Raw genomic sequence first — 21918 nt, 5'->3', positions numbered from 1 at the left:
GCTATAGTCGTGCGGGGCCGACTATGTTATACCCTACAACACTACAATATGTTAGAAGCCCCCTTATGTCCAACTCCATATTGGAAGTTTTCGCTTTTGAAATTAGGATTTTGACTAATGACATTTGTCCAATATTTATGCACTCCGTCGGGCTGTTAGTTGTTGTAGTCCATTTTACAGTTAAATATAATCCAATGGTCATCAAAATGCTAGAATTCTTCCCTGTCCTTAACTCTCTTCAAACAAAATTAGTGGTCTATTGTACCCGCTGTCCTAAACTCTTCTTTATGCGAGATTTCGTGTCCTTTGGTTTATATTTGTGACCTTTATAACAGCTGCAAAATCAGGAACATTTTTAGTTGTTGGTCCATTTTAACCCCTAATATATTGTGTATATCTTTGAAAACAATAGGCCTAGCCCTTTTGAGCCCAGCCCTACCCTTGTCAGGATCGGACGATATATGCAATACTTATATAATATCCCCAACCTGTGTTGTAAGGTGAAAAAATATTACAAAATATTATAAGTCAAATTGAAAAAATCGCATGCGATAAAAATATGAAAAATTAAAAAAATGTCAGAAAATACTACAAAATCTATATTAACATCATTATTGATACCTTTTTATGCGATTTTTTTAGATTTTATTCCTTTATGTCAAGAGGACATTCTGAATTGACAAAATTTGTCAAAATAGGTCCAGCCATTCTTGAGATATAAACATTCTAGCTAACATCCCCTTCCTTTGTATATACACATTGTATATATTTCGCTATATATAACCTATATATTTACTGTCGGCATCTACGTAACGGTCAGAATTGACCTGTTCGTCTTTTTATGATTTTGCCAGGATTAAAAATATTTGCGGTTTAATGGAAATGTTATGGCCTATTTCACCCACTAAATATTACCCGATGACCACCAAAATTGGAAGGCTTCTGTCCAGCCCTAAGCTCTAGAACCATACCAACTTCCGCTTCGATTGGTCTGTAACTGCGACCTGCAGAGCATCTGCAAAATCAGGAAATTTTTCAGTTTTTGGTCCATTTCAACCCCTAGATATTATGCGATCATCTTCAAAAGAAATAGGGTTCTATTCTGTCACTATCCCCACCTCCATTCTTAATTTCGTGAAAATCGGACCATAATTGCGACCTGTAGAGTGATTAAAAATTAACATGGACAGACGGACGGACGGACATACATAGCTAGATCGACTTAGTTCGGCGACACATAGTGTTGTAGGGTATAATAACTCCTATGATAAAAAAAAACTTTTCTTATCCAAGTGACAGCTCAATAGAAGAGGAACCAAATAATTACATTAAACTAAAATTCTTTTAGAAAATCTTCTAAATCTTACAACCGCACTTATAAACATTTTCATCTCTTTCCACTTGTTATGTTTTCGTCTTACATGAACGAAATACATTAACCCTGTAAGTTGGTTTTGTCTGTTACAACAAAAATTAAATGTTTATAAGTGCTGCTGTAAGAGTGCATAATATCACTTGGAGGAGGATTATATTAAAAAATATATATCGGAGCCGAGTTGCACAAAATGGAAAAAAATAAATATGGGAGCTATATTCAAATATGAAGCGATCTCGATATAATTGGCAAAGATATTTCTGAGCTGTATTTGATATATTTCCTTGAATATCGTTGTTACGGAGTGCATATTACGGTTGTGGGTAACAAATATAACATATCGGATGAACAATATATATGGAAGCTATAGCTATATCTGAACCGATCTTCACCAAATTTGACACACTAGTTTCTAGACTTAATTCGGTCGTAAGGGCCAAATTCCATCCAATTTGGACAAATATTAGACGTTTGGTGCACAATAAAAGGTAAATCGGCCGATGTTATATATGGGAGATATATACAAATCTGAACCGATCTCGATAAAATTTGGCAAAGATATTTCTGAGCTATATTTGATCTATTTCCCAAAATATTGTTGTTGCAGAGTGCATATTACTATTCGGGTTGATATTACACGTCTGGTGCACAATAAAAGGCAAATCGGACGAAGATATATATGGGAGCTATATCTAAATGTTGATCGATTATCTCCAATTTCAATAGGGTTCGTCCTTGGGCCAAGCAAATGATCTGTGCAAATTTTCATCTGGATCGGGCAATAAATGCGACCTGTACTTTGTTTACAAAAATACATGGACAGACGAACGGACGGACGGGCATGCATTAATCGACTCAGAATGTGAATCTATGCAGATCATCAAAAGGAACTATGGGTGTATCTCGTTTCCTTTTGCCTATTACAAACAAATGCACAAAGACATAATACCCTGACCACCTTACGGTGTGGGTATAAATATTATTTTAATGAACGGATATTTGGGAGGGTTTACATCTATCGACAAAACCGACTTATAAGTTCTAACTTGTATAAATATGGATCAGCGTAAAATTATAAGAATTTGTTTGTATATTTCCATTTGTTTGTATATTTCCATTTGTGGACTCACTCCAACATCAACCTGCATGACACAAAGTTGGGAATAAATTCAGTTTACTTCCAGCGGGTAAGTGATCAAGGTTATCTCCTCTGGATATGTCGAACACAGGTTACGCGAACCAAAAATTATTTACATTTAAAACATTTTTTGGTAGTAGAACTTCGGCCGGGCATTGAGATTTTTCCAAGGCCAGCTACACAAACCATATTGGTCCAGCCTTTGAGATTTTATCCTGTGGTGTATGTCGTACATGGCAGCATTTTGAAATTTGTGTTTAAGTAATCGCTTGGGAAATCCCGAAAAAGAGGAACTAGAGAAATTTGGAACTTCGAGAAGTATGAATTTCCCCTCAATAATGTATGTTCTTGTAATCAGGATAAAAAGGCCAACCTACCTAATATATTTTGAAGTTTTTATTTAATTTATTGAGTAAAAATTAGTTGAATATTTGTAATTCTGGAATCCTATATCCCAAAAAAAATATTTAGTTGCAAATAGTATAACAAGACCTAACTTTGGTTAAATTTAAAAAAATTCTAACTGCTAGGTGTAAACACAATCTGTAAGTTTTAAAAAGGCTTTGACCACGGCTCACAGAATCACCTATAATTTGGTAGTTTAGATTCTCATTGAATACTCCAACTCTGTACAGAAAATTTCAAATCAATCTATGTTTTTGTATAGCTTGCCGTACCAGCTGATTTCTTCTACTTTGAAGACTTGACCTCATCCAACATAATCAGCTATAATTTCGTATCTGTGAATTCCACTGGGTGAGTATTTACAAATTTCAATTTTACGCCTCGTTTCAACATTAAGTTATTCAAATTATTATTTACAATTCGACCATTTCGACTTCTCAACAGACATTTAACATCATAGCAGACTGTTCGATTCATGCTTTGAATGTACTTTCAGAATTTTTTCAGACATGTTAAACCCGTATTGTTCCAGAGACATAGAAGTATAAAGATGGGACAAGACAGACTCAAAATATGGCAGCCCTGTGAAAATATCTCTGTTGTTATGATATCGTAACAACATAGCTATCAATGTTAAGCGATTCAAAAACGCTTATGCATATGCAATTAATTGGGAAAGTCTATGGAACAGAATTTTGAAATCTAATTTTTGCATTTTTGAAACTTTTATTTGGCATTTTTTTCTATAAATGTGTTTTTATATTAACATGGTACTGTCGTGAGCTGTTATTCTAGATAGTATAGACACAAACCATCTGCTCAGAATGCATTTTGTCTAGTCGTTACCATTTTAGGTCTTTGATTGTTCTTTTGGATTGTTAGAGTGTATTTACATTATCTCAGAGAGAAAAAAAATCACAAAACAATTCGAATGTTAAACAACTGGAAGTTTAAACCGAATAAAATCTTAAGACGCTATTTTTCAAAATAAAATTTTTGACAGTTTGACATTAGCAAACAATAAAACAATTTTCACTGTGTAACATAACCCAAAAACACATTTATTTTGCTAATATAAATATCCCTGTATAAAATTCCAAGCCAAATTGGAATGGTATTATTTTGTTACATTTCAAAAAATGTCATACTATTTAGATTTGACGGGATTTTATCACATAGCTCAAACAGTACATTTTCGATGAGAATAATTGTTGGCTTGTTTTGTTCTGCTATTTACTTTTGACAATGTCATACAGCGGTTATCACTAATAATAGACACTCAAATCAATATGAATGTCGGTAGCATTATGACAAATCAATCATTTAAATGTAATCAAATCCAATGCGAGTTACAATTAATGCCGCATATGATATGTGTACCTCAGGGGGCACGGAGTGGAAATCGGGTGGAATTGTTTTTTGATTCAAATGGATTTATTATTAAAAGCACACATGGAGTAACCAAATCAAATGATTGTCTGTTGGAGTAAATTGAACAAATTAAAATGAATTAGTTTATCAATGATATGGCGTCTATTGGCAAGATAGTGGGAAAACCAAGAGGAGTGGGAAATTCAACCCTCACTCAACTAACCTTTAACAAATGGTGTTACGATTTTGAAAGAGGAAGAAAGAAGAATAACCGACATATGATAGGTATATAATTCATTATATCCTACACCACATAGTGGTAAGGGTATTATGTCATTGTGCATTTATTTGTAACGGGTAGAAAGAAGCGGGCTACACCCATAGTTACTTTTGAGAATCTTCATAGAATCACTTTCTTAGTCTATTTATGCATGTCAGTCCATCCGTCCATGTATTCTTGTAAGCAAAAAACTGGTAGCATTTATTATCCCAATAAGGATTAAATTTTGCATACAATATTTGTTTGGCCCAAGGGCGAACCCTATTGAAGTTGGTGATAATCGGTTCAGATTTAGATAGCCATATATCTTCAACCGATTTCGGGTTAATTGTACACGAAACGGCCAATCTAAGTCCTAAAGATTGAATTTTGGTACATCCTACAGACTTCAGTCTAGAAGCAAGTACATTCAGATATAGCTATAACTCCCATATATATGTTTCGTCCGATTTGAGGTTTAAAGTCCCTCGCATGCGTGATAAGCACTCCATAAGAAAGATATTTGGTACCAGATATCAGAAACAGCCCAAAAATACCTCTAAATTTGGAGAAAATCGTTTCAGATATAGCTATAGCTCCCATATATATGTTTCATCCGATTTGGGATTTTAAGTCCCTCACATGCGTAATATGCACTCTAGAAAAATTATATTTGGTACCGTATATCAGATAGTGTTCAAAAATTCCTCTGTCAAATTTTATCGAGATCGGTTCAAAAATCAAAAATACCTCTGTCAAATTTTATCGAGATCGGTTCAGATTAGGATATAGCTCCCACATATATCCTTATCCGTTATCAGGTTTATTGTGCACCAAATGGCTAATATCAGCCCAAATAAACTGAGTTTTGGCAATTACGACTGAATTTATCCTATAAACCAGTATTTCAAATTTAGTGTAAATCGGTTCTTATATATAGCTATAGCTCCTATATATATGTTTTATCCGATTTGGGGTTTAAAGTCCCTCACAAGCGTAATATACATTTCACAACAATGATCTTTGGTAGCAAATTTCAGATACAGCTCCGAAATAAGTGTATTAAATTTTGTCAAGATCAGATGTGGATATAGCTCCCATATATATCCTCAACCGATTTTGGGTTAATTGTGCACCAAATGGCCAATGTCAGTCCAGTCTACAGAAAACAATATCCACACAGTTTCCAAGCCGCCAGAGTTTCAAAATTGTTTCAATATATACATATTTTGTCCCAATACTTGCAAATACTATCCGGTAATCAGAGAAAAAGAAAAAAAACGAATGAAATAAAACTTTAAACATACCACATTTTCATATTTTCTTGTAACATTGCTTTTTGGAAATTTTTGTCTTAATATACCTATATCTCGGGCACGGGTTTAATACTTTTAATTAAATAAAATTAATTGTTATCCTAAGGAAAAAAAAACATTTGTCAACATGATTCAAATAATATAACATTTTCCCATAATTCGGTGTTTAAAACCTAATAAAAAGTAAAATTTACCTTATCCCGCTTAACCTAAAGATATCTCAATAAATAAATATTTCTTTGAGCTTTAGGTCTGGGTTTTTTTCTTTATTAAAATCCGATATTTCGCAATGAGTTACATTGCATCTTCAGGGAGATCTACAAAAATATATTTTGATTTTTATATTTAACAAAAACGATAAAAGACAAACAGAAAAATACACAGAAAATAAACATATTGCTTACATGTAAAACATCTATAAAAGTATCAAGTTTTACTTAAACCTACGATAGAATTTCACTATCATCGTCTGTGGTAAATATTGCACTGAGTTGTTTTACATATTGCACGATCTATTTTTCTGTGTGAGATGGCGGTAGCAATAAGCTGCGTTGTCGGTGTCGCCCTTATAGTTTATTCTCTTTGTTGTTGATAGGTTATTAATATGTAACATTTCTAAAGTCAATCTCCTGTTGTAGTTACTCTCCGTTTGTAGTATTTTAATATTCTCAAAGTTTGGTGTGTGGTTATTTCTCCTGCAATGCCCAGCAAGAGCTGTCTTCTGTGTCTCATTTTCGTTTCTGGATTTGATGTTTGATTTGTGAGCAGACATTCTCGTTTTAAGTCTGTTTTTTGTTGTCCCAACGTACAGTTTACCACATTTTTCGTTGTTGTTTCCCTCGCATTCTATTTGGTAAATTACGTTGTGTTTGTCTTCGGTGTTTATTTTGCTTTTAGTGTCGCTGAAAAACTTTTTTAGAGTGTTGTTCGTTTTTTGCGCTATTGCAAATGTATTCTTGTCGTATATGTTAGATTTCAAGAACCTTTCTGACATGTGTGGTATGTAAATCATCGACTTGTATGTTTTTTCCTCTTTTTCCTGCTTTGGTCTTGTGGGTCTATATTAAAGGGCTGCAAGTGTGACATATTTCTCTAATTGTGCCATGGAGAGTAAACGCTCGTCATGTTGTGCCCTGTTTGATCAAACGCATAACAGTACGTGACATCCAACGAAATGCTCGATGTCTCGTCATGTCGGTCAGACTCAAACCCATCATCATAACATGTAATGACCAATAAAAGGGGATGTTGAATAGTGTGTCATACAAAAATGTTCTACCGCAAAAATTACAACAATAATGAAACCGGTAAAGAAAGTCCTAAAGTCGGGCGGGGCCGATTTTATGATACCCTACACCACTTTGGTAATTTAGTTGAGCTCCACTTAATAATTAAAAGTTTTTATGGGAGAATTCAATCATACACGCTATGATTATAATTATAATTTAAAATTCAAAGGACTAAATATGCCAAAGCATTTGTATCTTTTAAATTCGGACTTGTATTGCCCATTTGGTGCAAAATTAATTTGAAATCAGATAAAGGTATATATGGGAACTATATCCAAATCTGAACCGATCTCGATAAAATTTGGCAAAGATATTTTTGAGCTGTATTTGATATATTTTCCTGAATATCCTTGTTACGGAGTACATATTACGGCTGTAGATAACAAATACAAAAAATCGGATGAAAAATATATATGGGAGCTATAGCTATATCTGAACCGATCTTCACCAAATTTAGCATACTACCTTCTAGACTAAATTCGGTCGTATGTGCCGAATTCCATCCCATTTGGGCAAATATTAGACGTTTGGTGCACAATAAAATGTAAATCGGACGAAGTTATATATGGGGGCTATATCCAAATCTGAACCGATCTCGATAAAATTTAGTAAAGGTATTTCTGAGCTGCATTTGATATATTTCCCCAAATATTGTTGTTACAGAGTGCGTATTATAGCTGCGGAAGACAAAAATAACAAATCGGATGAACAATATATATGGGAGCTATAGCTATATCTGAACCGATTTCGATCAAATTTGGCATACTTATTTTCAGGCCTAATTTGGTTGTATGTGCAAAATTTCATACTATTCGGGCTGATATTACACGTTTGGTGCACAATAAAAGGCAAATCGGACGAAGATATATATGGGAGCTATATCTAATTTTTTACCGATTATCTCCAATTTCAATAGGGTTCGTCCTTGGGCCAAACAAATGTTGTTTGCAAAGTTTCATCTCAATCGGATAATAAATGCGACCTGCATTTTGTTCACAAGAATACATGGACAGACGGACGGACGGACAGACGGACTGACATGCATAAATCAACTCAGAAAGTGATTCTATGCAGATCATCAAAAGGAACTATGGGTCTATCTCGTTTCCTTTTGCCTGTTACAAACAAATGCACAAAGACATAATACCCTGACCACCTTGTGGTGTAGGGTATAAAAACAAATGCCAACGAAAAAGACACACGCGTAATGAAGGCAAAGCGCAATCGCTACCTGTTTTCCGATATGTGAAAAAATACATTTTTTGTAATAAAGTATTTCTTGGCGAATAATAACATATTTCAGGTACTTCTAATTGGTCCACACAAAATTTTCACATTTCGGTTATTGTTGAAACAATCCAAAATGTCAATACTTATTAAAAAAAAGATGATAAATTTTCTTAATATCTCAGCCTCAACTACGTCACAAAGAATATTTTTTAATTACTGATTTCGTACTCACTTTTATATGTATGCCTTGTTTGTTACTTCAAAATTACAGCACACACAAAAACACATCCTCACCGTCGAAAATAACACACACACACTCTCTCAATTTAAGAACACGTACGCAAATGATACACAATTTGACGATGACATGGTTCGATGTCATCGTCGACACCCTGCATTTATGGAGAACACCATTCGAGTCAGCCATGCAACGATCGAACCTTAGACAATGGCACACATGAATCAAAATGGGCGATGTTGTTGGTTGTCATTGTCTATCAAATACATAGCACATGATTGAATAGACAAAGTCAGTGTGTCAAAAAAGCATAATTCATACAATTCGTCTTGTGCAGGCCTTTAGTCTATATTCAATAAAGTTGTTGATCATGTTCATTGGAAAATTATTCATTGTCAATATTTCTCTGATTTTGTTTTTGTTTCGGCTGTGGAATTTTTCGTCACTTATATTCAATACTCTGTGTACAAAATTTTTAGCAGTGTTAATTATTATTTGTTTCGGATGCTTTGAAAAGAAATTAATGATTCTGCCGGAAGCTGTCGGTTTTTGGTACCAATCAAATTCTATTTTCTCATTGTTCCTACAGACTATTGTATCCTCATTAAATCTATTTATAGCCAACGTCGAGATAATAAAACTTCACTTTACAAAAAATATGATTTCGAAATCATTCAATTTCAATTGAATTTCATCTATAAATTATCCAAAAACAACTTCACACCAACGGAAAATCACACAGGCACGCACTTACGTAATGCATATACATACATACGTGCATGTACATATATACGTATATGTATATATGCTCATTTATACGAAATACATGCGCACAGTTTTAATTATTTTATTAATTCTCATTTGTTTGGTGTTATAGATTGAAAATTCAGCAAAATCATAGAATCAACACACACAAATAAATACGAAAAGCGATAAAATTTTAATTTCATTTCGTGCCACACTTTACACAGCATTATAAATGAGACACAGACACTGAACATGCATATACATTTTGTCTATATGTATACACAAATAAAAGTTTATGTTTTCAGTAGACATGGCGTGAAACTAACAGCCTTGCGCAAAATATAAGCATCGAAAAAAAAATTAATTTGAAACTATGGTCCTCTTTTCACAATTTCTAGATAGTCTTATTATAAATCTATATCTATGAAAGAGGAAAACGTTTGTACGTTTGATTGTTTGTTTGTTTGTTTGTCTGTGATCTGTACAAAATCGGAGGTATGTCCTAAAAGTGTAGATTTGATATGCACATATCTACAGGGTGAGATGGAAAACTGCAACCAAATACAGACTGCTGTCATTTCCAAGCCACTCGTCCGACAGCTGTTAAAATTATTCCAGTGACAGCTCATTATATTGTGTACAAGCGTACATTTTTGGTGAGAATTTTAAAGAAAAAAATTATTCGTGATGGAATTCAAGCGTGATAGTGTGATTTCTATATATTGGGCTGGAAAAACACAAGTGGCTATCGTTAGAGCACTCCAGCATTTAAATGTGAATAACTCTTTTGTGTCACGTAACATCGCTCGTTATCGTGATACTGGTAGTGTAGCCCGACGTCAAGGAAGTGGACGGAAGAAAACAGCAAATATTTAAAAATGAGCTCGGGTAAAATTCCAAAAAGTACAAGAACTTACACCGCAACAGAAAGAAAATAGACACAAAAGAGCTAAAGAGTTGCATCGCTTGGCCGAAAGTGATAAAATGCCGAATTTGGTTTTCTCCGATGAGAAAAAATTCGTTGTCCACCAGTTTGTAAACAAACAAAATGTGCACCTTCGGTTGGCCACCGGAACTCAAGCGCCGGCCATGATTATGGTGTGGGCCGCCATAACAGCCGATGGTCGCTCTCGGCTCGTATTAATTGACCGTGGCATCAGAATAAATGCAGAATATAATCGCGAAAATGTCCTAGGAGGAGTATCAAAGTCTTGGGCACGCAAGCATTTTGGCCGCAGACCTTGGACATTCCAACAGAACTCAGCACCATCGCACTCAGCACGCGCCACCCAAGAATAGTTAAAAATGAAGTTACTCGCTTCAAAAGTGACAAACTCGAACAAATCTAAAGTTATTCTAAAATTTGCTGCTATTTCCGACATTTTTGTTTCCATTCAATAAAACTTAAAAAAAAAATATAAAAATTATGTCGTTTGACTTTGTTGCAGTTTTTTTTATCTAACCTGTATATGCCACTCAACTTCAAAATATTGTAGTTTCCTGCGCGATTGGCACTTGCTATGAAATTAATAAATCCGAACGGCAATTTTTTCCCTGTATATGCACTAAGTTTGGTATTATTTTGCTTTTGTCATAGTCAGCTGTTCCTGGCATGTTCATGCGTTCTCCCCAGAAGTTATTTTAAAATAACTCCTATGACAAAAAAGACGAGATTGTAAGCTTCATAGAAGAGGAACTAAAGAATTAAATTAAACTAAAATTCTTTTGGAGAATTTTCTAATATCCCAGACAAAAAAAACAACAAGTAAAAAAACATTAAGTTCGGCCGGGCCAAACTTTTAATACCCTCCAACTTAGGGTAAAGTAAACATTAGAAGAAATGTGGCAAAAACCATTAAAATACCCAATATCGGCAGGTACCGTTATATTGGGGCTATACCAAATCGTGGACTTACACATACAATGTTTCGCCAAAGGAGCTAGAACCCATTATGACCTATAAATGCTAATTTTCAGACAAATCCGTGAAAAAAATGTGGCAAAAATCATCAAATTACCGAATATAGGGTCTATTATAATAATTACCGTTATATGGGGTCTATACCAAAACGTGGACCGATATATCTCATTTTCAATACCAACCATCCTAGACACAATTCAAATTGCTCTGCTGAATTTTGGCGCTCTACGTCAAATAATGTGGGCTGTATCGTGATTTCAACAGACAGACGGACAGACAGACGGACGGACATTAAATCGACTTGGAATTTTATGCTGATTATGAATATATATACTTTATGGGGTCTACGACGAATATTTAAGGATGTTACAAACGGCATGATAAAGTTAATATACCCTCCTTTCCAAGGTGGTGGGTATAACAAGGGAACTGATGAGGATTGTTGGCTCTTTCCGATACTTAGGTATTCCCTGCAATACTCCCTGGTAAACATTATCATTTTTCTTCACTAATAAACAATCGTTGTTTTTATAAAAACAACAATAATGGGATTACGCCTGACTATTTTGCAACAACAAAACACTATGGTTTTCCGAACAAACATGCCTTCACAGTTCTATAAATACATATTTTAAATTCTTCCATTTGTTTTATTATTTTTTTTTTCTTAACCACAAAATATTCTTATATAAAATTGTGATTGCATAAGGGATAGCGAAGCGCACCGGGTTCAAATACTTTGTGGATATTGAATCCCCATTATGCTTCTACGTATTTCCCATAACTGTATGCAAATGTATATTAAAACATGCAGATACACCATATTATGTTTATAGTATATCACCATCATCACAGATTTTCCGACAATAAACGCAAAAATAACTTTACTTTCAATCCTACAACAATACAATGGAAAGCCAAGATCCAACAAAAACGAGTCGGCAGACGAACAATTAATAGATATTTATCAACTTATTCGAGAAATAGAAAAAATAACACAAATAAACCCATATTAACGATAAAATGTAAGAACGACAAATATACAGACTTCGTCCATACACACAAACATAACGATGATGATCAGACATATATAGAGAAAATTTGAAAATAAACGAAACGCCAACAAAGGAAAAAACATTCTTGAAGAGCATGGATGATGAAGGCACCACTACAACAGACAAACATATCTATGTATGTGTATACTGCATACCATAGTAAATGTATATATGTATACATTTGTTAAGCGTTAGAAACAGGAAATAAATAGAATCCAACTCCACTGTCTCTAGATGAAAACAAAAAATATCTGTGTGTGAGCAGATGGTAGCTTTGACAAGCCCAGGACTTGTCAGGTGTCAAACCGGCGACAAACAATACGCCAAATGTCTAAGTGGTTCCATGTACACTGATAGCGAACGAGACAACGAAGCGAGTGAAAATTAATTAAATTGAGAGTGAGTTCCTTCATTCTTGGGGTTTCTAGCCATTCAAAGCTCCCCAGTTGGTAGGTATAGAGAGTCCTGACAAATGATAATGGAAAACAAATTATTTTCAATTTCTCTGTGTGCGTGAGCATTTGAATAAATTTATATTACCTCGTGTATCTATATACTATATACATATATACACAGCAGCAGAATGGAAATAAATATGGCGACTGACATGCTGAAACGTAAGGGACGTGCACAAACAAACAACCACAGGGTATTTGAGGTGTAAATTAAGAATCATTTCGAAAGGAGATTAAAAGGAAATAAAAAACAAAGGTGGTGTGTGAGTAAAAGAAATCTTAACACGTCTGCAACGGAAATTGTGTAAATGAAATACGCGACTGCAAGAAAACTTTTTGCAAGCCCAAAAATCATAGATAAATAGGTACCATTCTAGTAAGAAAAACAGACATCGCACACACATGAGTAAAGAGCTCATGAGCTCATTTTGGCGTATTTGTAAAACGAATGGTCGGTTTTAGAAACTACCGTAATTTTCCTATTTTCTCAAATTATTCTCAAAATATAAAAACACATTAAAATAATAATATTAATAAATAATAACTTTATGCGTCATGTAATGACTTAACGCCAGGGAAAACTATTTTCAAACAACAAAACTCTACTTTGAAGTTCATCTTTGCTATAAATTAAGATCCAAAATCTTTCCTTTTGAATCGAATTAAAATAACTTGCAAACCACTGACATTGTGTTAAGATACCTTCTTAAGGGAAGATACATTGGGAGGCTGCGGAACTGACAATGTAAATGAGATTGATGTTGCATTATTGGGAACAAAAATTTATGTTTAAAACTCAGTAAAGCTTCATAAATGTCATTACAAATGAACAGACCAACAAGTAAATGGTTAATAAGTATTTATACCGTATATGTACACCTACAAGGAGGGTATGTTATGTTTGCCTTTCCATTTGTAACTCGTCTAAATAAACATTTCACCCAATGCATATATAGTCATGATATATACATTCATGATCAGCATAAAATTCGATCGATTAGATTGGGTCTGAACTTAAATCAAGTTCGAAGATGGGTTTATTGTTTAGCCCCATATAACTGTACCCCTCGTTTTTAACATTTCGATTATCCGCATATTTTTCAACGGAATTGTCTGGAATTTGCTATTTGAAGGTTGTTAGTATTTTCGGTATTATGATGGTTTTCCACAAAATTTTCACCGTAATTGCCTGAAATTTTCTATTTCAATTTTTTAAGTTGTCTAACTGCCTTCCAAAACCATGGTTGATTAAGGTTCTCATTTTGACTTTGGATAGATCATGGTAGAGGCTATAAAAATTTCAGTCCGGCCGAACTCTATACTTTTTTGCTTCTTGTATAGAAAGTCTAGTTTTTATATATTTCATCCGATTTTATATGTAAGCCCCAAATCCGTATAATACACTCCATAACAAAGATGTTCGGTACATGATATTAGGTATATCCTAAAAAAATACAATTACCAAGTTTTGTCGAGATCGGTTTAGATTCGGATATATCTCTCAAGGACGCTATATTTGTCCAGTTAAATTGTTTCATCCGATTTAATAGTTAAGTATTCGAAAAGTCGTAACATGCACTCCATAGCAAGGATATTTGGTTCGAGAGGTCACATACAACACAAATTTACCTCAGTCAAGTTTAGTAGAAATCGATCAGGATATAGCTCTCATAGATTAGTTGCCAACATGTACGTTTTTTTTTGATGGAGGTGGATCTAAAATCATAAAATCGACACCGCCCTATATTTGTCTTTCCTTACTAGTTATGTATTTATTTTTTAAACAAAGTACAGATAGCATTTATCGTCTGATTGAGATGATATTTTCCACAATTCATTTGTTTAACATAAGGACGACACCTATTGGAATTGGTGATAATAAAACAAATTAGGATAAAGTACCCTATATATCTTCGTTTGATTCCATTTTTTTGTGTAAGCCACATGTGTAATATAAACTCACATAGTTTGGATATTAGGTGCAGCTTAGAAATACAATTTTCCCATACATATGTTTATCCGATTTCACGTTTATTTTACACCACATGTGTAATATCAGCCCCAGTGACACATTTGACCGAATTAAGATTGGAAGCAAATACAACAAATTTGGCGGAAATCGTTTCGTATGTTATTGTTCCTATATATCCTTCTCTTGATTTTATTTTAATTATTCTCGATGTCATATCATATAGCAATCATATTCGGTACGAGAGGAACAAATGTCTCCGTAAAATTTTCTGGATATGACTACAACTCAGCTTATAACTTCTTTAAAGAAATCATGGCTAGCATGATCTACCTCAAATAAATAAATTCCCAGTATAAACGTATTTTTGTAGGGTATTATATGGTTGTCCTTTCTTTTCTGGTTTATGTTATGTTTAAATGGGTTGTTCATCTACAGCGTCCAAGATTTTGCCGTGTTGTATGGCTTCCAAGAATTTTGACAACAAATTTCATCGTCACATTTGGTCAATTTTGGGTTGGACTAAATGTAAATGCATGGACATTTTGCAAGTATATTCTAGCACAACAGACATGATATATGGCTGAGTAAATGAGGATAAAACACTACCAACTGAGAGCAAATATAATGAATATAATAAAGGTATTCTCAATAGGCGGCAATGTTACACGCTAAGAATATAGAAGTTATCATATGATATATGAGGCACATACCATAAATTTGTATGTATTCACACACATACATGCATGCGTACATACATAAAAATACTTCTGCTTTATTTAATGGATAATAACCACTCATAATAACTTTTACACCGAGTCCCCAAGCAAATGACACTTGACTTTATGTACAACTTACAGTGTTTTAATTGCTCGATGTTTGTTTGTGTTGTTAGCATTTTCCCATTCCGAGGTATGTGGAAATATAAATAAACAGACAAGCAACAAAACAACAACTTTACTCCTGCAATAAGTCAAAGTTTACATCCCCTTGGTGGTGCTGTTTGTCGTGGCAGCGATTTGTTCATTCTCCTCCAACAACAAAAACACAAATGAAGTTTCTTTTCTTAGCTGAGGTTACTTCACAATACCCAATAAAATTTTCCCAGTATTTAATGTGGGATATAAACCACACCCTTAACTGCAACTTCAATGCTGTTGCTATAATATATATCTATCTCGCTTTTTCATTAAGAGCACAAACGATACAATAACATTTAAAATGAAAAACGGCGTTGTTTCTTGGCTGCTCATTTCAGCAGACAGTTTTCTCTTTTTTCTCTCTCTCTTCTCGCTCTCATTATTTTGTTTATTATTGATTTGATAAAACTGCTACTGCTGTTTATAAAAGTGTATTGCTGCGTTTGCCTTAAGTGTTCGAGTTAAGTGAAACCATATTTTAATAGAATTTCATTTATTTTTTATTGCCTTACCCGAACCTTACTCTTTTGCGCAAAAACCATTCATAAAAGTTATATTAATTTTCAATCGCTTTAATTCTGCAGAGTGAATTTCTGTGTAGGATGTATGTATATGTGACTGATTGATAATTGGTAAAAATGATTTTAAGTTTGGCGTGGTCGATTTTATTTTTTTTTTTTGCTTGTTCCTCATGAAAACTTTGATGTTTCATAAAATCAACTACCCTAAAATATCTCAAAATTTGTCAAATAAAAGTATAGTCCCCTTACAACGGAAATTCTACCCACATAGAACCCAACTGGCTATACCTCAACTTAGACCGAGATATTACATTCTCATTTCCAACCATCCTAGGAATACTACCAATATTTCAAAGCACTATTTTTAATAGTCCGACTTCAACGGACAGGAGATACAGGCCGATAGACGGTCAAAAGCAAATCAATGATGATATATAGTGTACTTCGTCAGCGAGAAGTCCATCTTAAAGTTTTAGATTCGTTCCAAGCACAATTTAGTACTCAAAATTCACAATTTGTTCAGTAAGGTAAAATTTTTAATCCAAACTTAAGGCAAATTTTCAGATTTGCAAGGTCTTTTTCAAGGTCAAGTTTTTCCTTTTTCGGAAAGAATAATAGAAAATTTTTACATTTTACATCAAAAAGTCTTCAAAATCTTTTATTTCGAAATTTACGGAGGATATTGGGAAAAAGATTGCGCATAGGACCCACAACCGAGTATTCTGTTCAAAGCTATTTGAACGTCACCATATGTAAACACTAAATACCAACAGTGACCTCAATATTATCCAAATTTAGTAAAGTACGCATTTTCAAAACAATATCCACATTTCAACCTCAGATACAACAGTGAACTTAACATTAAATTTTAGAATTTCAGCTCTTTAATGCCCCATTACCAAATTTTGTACCATTTAGAACATATACAAAACCAGCTCCTTTCCTCCACCTCATACACCAACAATGACATCCATATCAAATTCCAGCATTTCAGCTCTTTTCCTCCACCCAATACCAAGTACTTTTCGTAAAATTATAGTACACATTTCTAAAAACACCTCCTCTCAATTACAAATACCAACTGAGATCTCAGAGTCAAATTTGAGGATTCCAGCTCTATCCTTTCACCCGTTACACATTTTAGTGTATTTTTCGTACAATTACAATTAACATTTCCAAAACTACCTCCATATCTTAACTACAGACACCAACAGTGACATCAATATAATACTTCAGGATCTCAGTTCTATTCTTTCACCCAATGCCCTATATAGCACAATTTCGTACTTTTAGAACAATTTTAGCACACATTTCCGAAACCACCTACATCTTAATTCCAGACACCAACAGCGACCTCAATATCAAATCCCTGATTCCACCTCTATCCCTTCTCCCAATACCCCCTTAGTAGACATTTCCAAAAAAACTTTATTTTATCAAACTAACTTTCCAACCGTGATTCTTTACCAAATTTTTAACTCTATCTGTTAACAAATGGTAAATTAAAACAAGTAAAAAAGCATCTAAGTTCTGCCGCGCCGAACTTTTAATACACTCCACCATTTGGAAGGAACTTCAAAATTTTCAAAACCAAAACAACCAGTTAAATGAAAATAGTTATATGGGGACTATAGGAAGACGTGGGCCTGCTTACGAATTTTTTTCATAGGCTGTAGTACCCATTACGAACTTTAAATATGAAATTTTATATAATTCCGGTAAATAATAATGTTAAAATCATGAAAATAGCGAATATCGGAAGGTACCGTTATATGGGGGCTATACGAAAACGTTGTCCGACATGGACCATTGGCGAACTTAACCTGCCTGTTGGTAAACTATGCATGTATGCAAAATTTTAGCCTTCCTTCTAAATTCGTTCGAAAGAAAGCGTGATTACAACAGATAGAGAGACAGACGGACATCGCTAGATCGTCTTACAATTTTACGCTGATCCAGAATATATATACTTTGTAGGGTCTATTATGAATATTTCGAGGAGTTACAAACGGAATGACAAAGCTAATGTACCCTCCATAGAATGGTGGAGGGTACAAAAAAACATTTTGAGTTTTTAATTAGAAACGTGATGCAATGTATAAAGATCCTATCGATTGAAACCAACACACTTGCAGTGTTTAGAGAATTTTTTCGTATACCAAGTGACGAAGAAATGCTCTCCTCGAGTATGTGCAAATTGAGTTAACCGACCGCGCTGTTTATTTTCGAAAGCCAATACATAAAAATTTTTAAACTACTTAAGAAACAAACAAGTTAAAAAGCAGTAAGTTCGGCCGGGCCGAACTTTTAATACCCTCCACCATTTGCAACGAATTTGGAAATTTTCAAAAAATAAAATCCTTAAAAAATTCTGTTAAAATTTTAAAAATACCGAATATAGCCGTTATTTTGGGGTCTATACGACGTGGACATACATAGGCATTGTTTGTCATAAGCCATTACCATAATAATGTAGCTAAAATCATCAAAATACCGAATATAGGGAGGTACCGTTATATGGGGGCTATCCGAAGACCTGGACCCACACAGACAATTTTCTGTCACAGACTGTACTTCCCATAACGAACTTCAAATACCAATTTTAAAACAATTCCGGTGAATAATGTCGCTAAAATCATCAAAATACCGAATATAGGGAGGTACCGTTATATGGGGGCTATATGAAGACGTGGACCTGCACAGACAATTTTCTGTCTTAGGGTGTAGTATCCATTTTGAACTTCAAATACCAAATTTGAAACAATTCCCGTGAATAATGTCGCTAAAATCATCAAAATACCGAATATCGGGAGGTACCGTTATATGGGGGCTATACGAAGACGTGGACCTGCACGGATAATTTTCCGTCTTAGGGTGTAGTATCCATTTTGAACTTCAAATACCAAATTTGAAACAATTCCCGTGAATAATGTCGCTAAAATCATCAAAATACCGAATATAGGGAGGTACCGTTATATGGGGGCTATATGAAAACGTGGACCTACATGGCCCATTTACGAACTTAACCTGCCTACTGGAAAAATAAACATGTGTGCAAAATTTTAGCCACCTATCTCAATTCATTCGAAAGATAGCGTGATTACAACAGACAGACAGACGGACAGACAGACGGACAGACAGACAGACAGACGGACATCGCTAAATCGACTTAGAATTTTACGCTGATGAAGAATATATATACTTTGTTGGGTCTGATATGAGTATTTCGAGGAGTTACAAACGGAATGACAAAGTTAATATACCCTCCATAGTATGGTGGAGGGTATAAAAATGCACATGGTTAGTTTAAATCGAAAACTATATAAATAGATAAAAGTATGCAACTGTATCTCGAAAGGTTTACCAAAACTCGTCTTCAAATAATTCTGTTTTTTTTTTTTTTTTTTTTTTTTTTTTTTTTTTTTTGAATTACAATACTTCGGTGTTGTTATGTTTTTCTTCGTCTGTACCCTAATTTGGCTATGCACAAGTGACTGTTAGTTCTTCCATCATGAATTGTAGTGAACACCATTGAAATTTTATTTAATGTCCATTCGTTATCATGCCTTCTCTGTCATTCCCAAGTAGCGAACGACAAAAACAAAAGATACTTACAGTTGTTCATTACACCAAAGAGAGCCAAATAATTGAGTACAATTATGGCACTGCCATAGAAAAGCAACAACCACATAACAAGTGCCCTGTACAACAACGTATTTGTTGTCGCTTTTGGTGGAGGGGAAGTTTTGTTTCCGGGTTGTAAATTAAAAAAGTTTGTGGCAACACGAGTTGTACGTGTTAATTGCCGCTGTAAACATTTATGGCCCGATACGTTTGCATCGCTGCCGACGCAACTAAAGCGCAGAACGTTTTATTGTGGCGAAGGAACAACTGTAATTTGTGGCCAAAACAAAGTGTGTTTTGTTTTTTGATTTTAAGCCGAGAGAAATCAAGTGAGAAGAGAGTGAACAATATTTGATTCGGCGCTCTCTTTCAAATGACGATGCGAGGGTGATTGGCGAGTAACTTAACTTTTGGAATTCATAAAAACAATCACTTGAAGGATGTCTCTTCGTCGACTGCCATTAGAACAAAGGGGAATGGAGTTTTTTGAATTACATTAGCAGCCGAGGTGAATTTGGAGCCGGTCCTTGCGTCAATCTTGTTAGTATTATTATTCTGGTCGTTGTATCCGGGTGAGTGGCGCAGACTGACTGTTGTCATCGAATTAACAAACTTTATGTGCCTTCTTGTTCTTGGTACATACACTGGTGGCCAAAACTAAAGCAACTTAAATCACAAACACAATAAATGTCCTGTAACTTTTACAAAAACAAACAAATCGTAATTATTTTATTTTAAAATAATTAAATTTTGCCTAGTAGTAGATAGCATAACCATTATTTTTGATAGCAGCTGCACACCTACGAGGCATTCAATCTATAACACGCTCAATTTGATCCTTGGGTGTGCTTTCCCAGGCACCCCGAATTCTTTAGAATATGTTGTGCTTATTTATTTCCTAATCTCGCTTGATCTTCTTATCTACGATACTCCAAAGGTTTCATATGGAGTTTAGGTCAGGCCATAACAAAACATCAATTTTTGACTCCCGCAACCAATATTTGACAAGTTTTGATACAAGTTTGGGATCACTGTCATGCTGAAACACCCAAATCAGCCGAATATTTTACTCAGCGTAAGGGAACAACGTGATGTCCAACACATCTTTGTAAACAAACCGATCCACAACTACCTTTATTTTATGGATAGGCCCAAGTCCATAGAAAGAAAAACAGCGCCACGCCATTTTTGACCCTCCCTCATGCTTCACTGTACCTTTGCAACACTGCGGCTTGAGTCCTTCATTTTTTGGTCTTCTCACCGTAAAATTTTTCACGTCTGAGCCTTTAATATTAAACGTAGACTCGTCCCAGAAATAATGTTTTTCCATTGAGCTTGATTCCATTTAATATTATCATTTCCGAAAGCCTTTTTGATTTTTTCAGATATAAATGGTTTTTTGATGTCTTACGGGCATGCAGACCAGCTGCCACTACTCGTCTACGCACTGATCTCGAGCTTATATCCAATGATTGCTCTCTCACCAATCCAGTTGAACCCTTAAATAGTTGTTTTTTATTTCTCTCACAATTTGTGGATCAATACGGGCTGAAGTTTTTTACGGCCTTCATCCGTTATAGACTGTTACTACTGATCCAGTTTCAAAAAACCGACTTAGTATACAGAAATAATTATGAAATCACATAAATATTTATGAAATATTACTCGGAAATCATTTTCTGTGATATGTTGTTTGATAGTCACTGATAATTTGCTGTTTTATTCAGGTACTGTATTTGCTTCTAGCCATTTTTTAATTTTTTTTTTTTGGGCAGTACTTAAAAAACGAAAAGAAAAACACATACTGTTGTAAAAAACTCAAAAAGAATTTACGACAAGCGAAATTGTCGAAGGAAGCAAAAAGCGATAAATATCATAGCAAAAACAACTGAAATTGCAGCGGTTATATGAATTTACAACAGAGTTGCTTTTATTTTGTCCAAGCCAAAATCGGGTTAATTGACTTTACCAAACATTATTTTTTATATAAAAATGAATTTTGGTTTTATGTTTCAGGTTTTTAAAATGTGAATAAAGTACCTAATTTAAAACAAGAAAAACTTTCTCATTTTCTTAATTTTTGAA

The sequence above is a fragment of the Musca domestica genome, unplaced genomic scaffold (assembly GCF_030504385.1).
Source record: "Musca domestica strain aabys unplaced genomic scaffold, Musca_domestica.polishedcontigs.V.1.1 13, whole genome shotgun sequence".
Lineage (NCBI taxonomy): Eukaryota > Metazoa > Arthropoda > Insecta > Diptera > Muscidae > Musca > Musca domestica.
Note: the sequence above shows the minus strand (reverse complement) of the source record.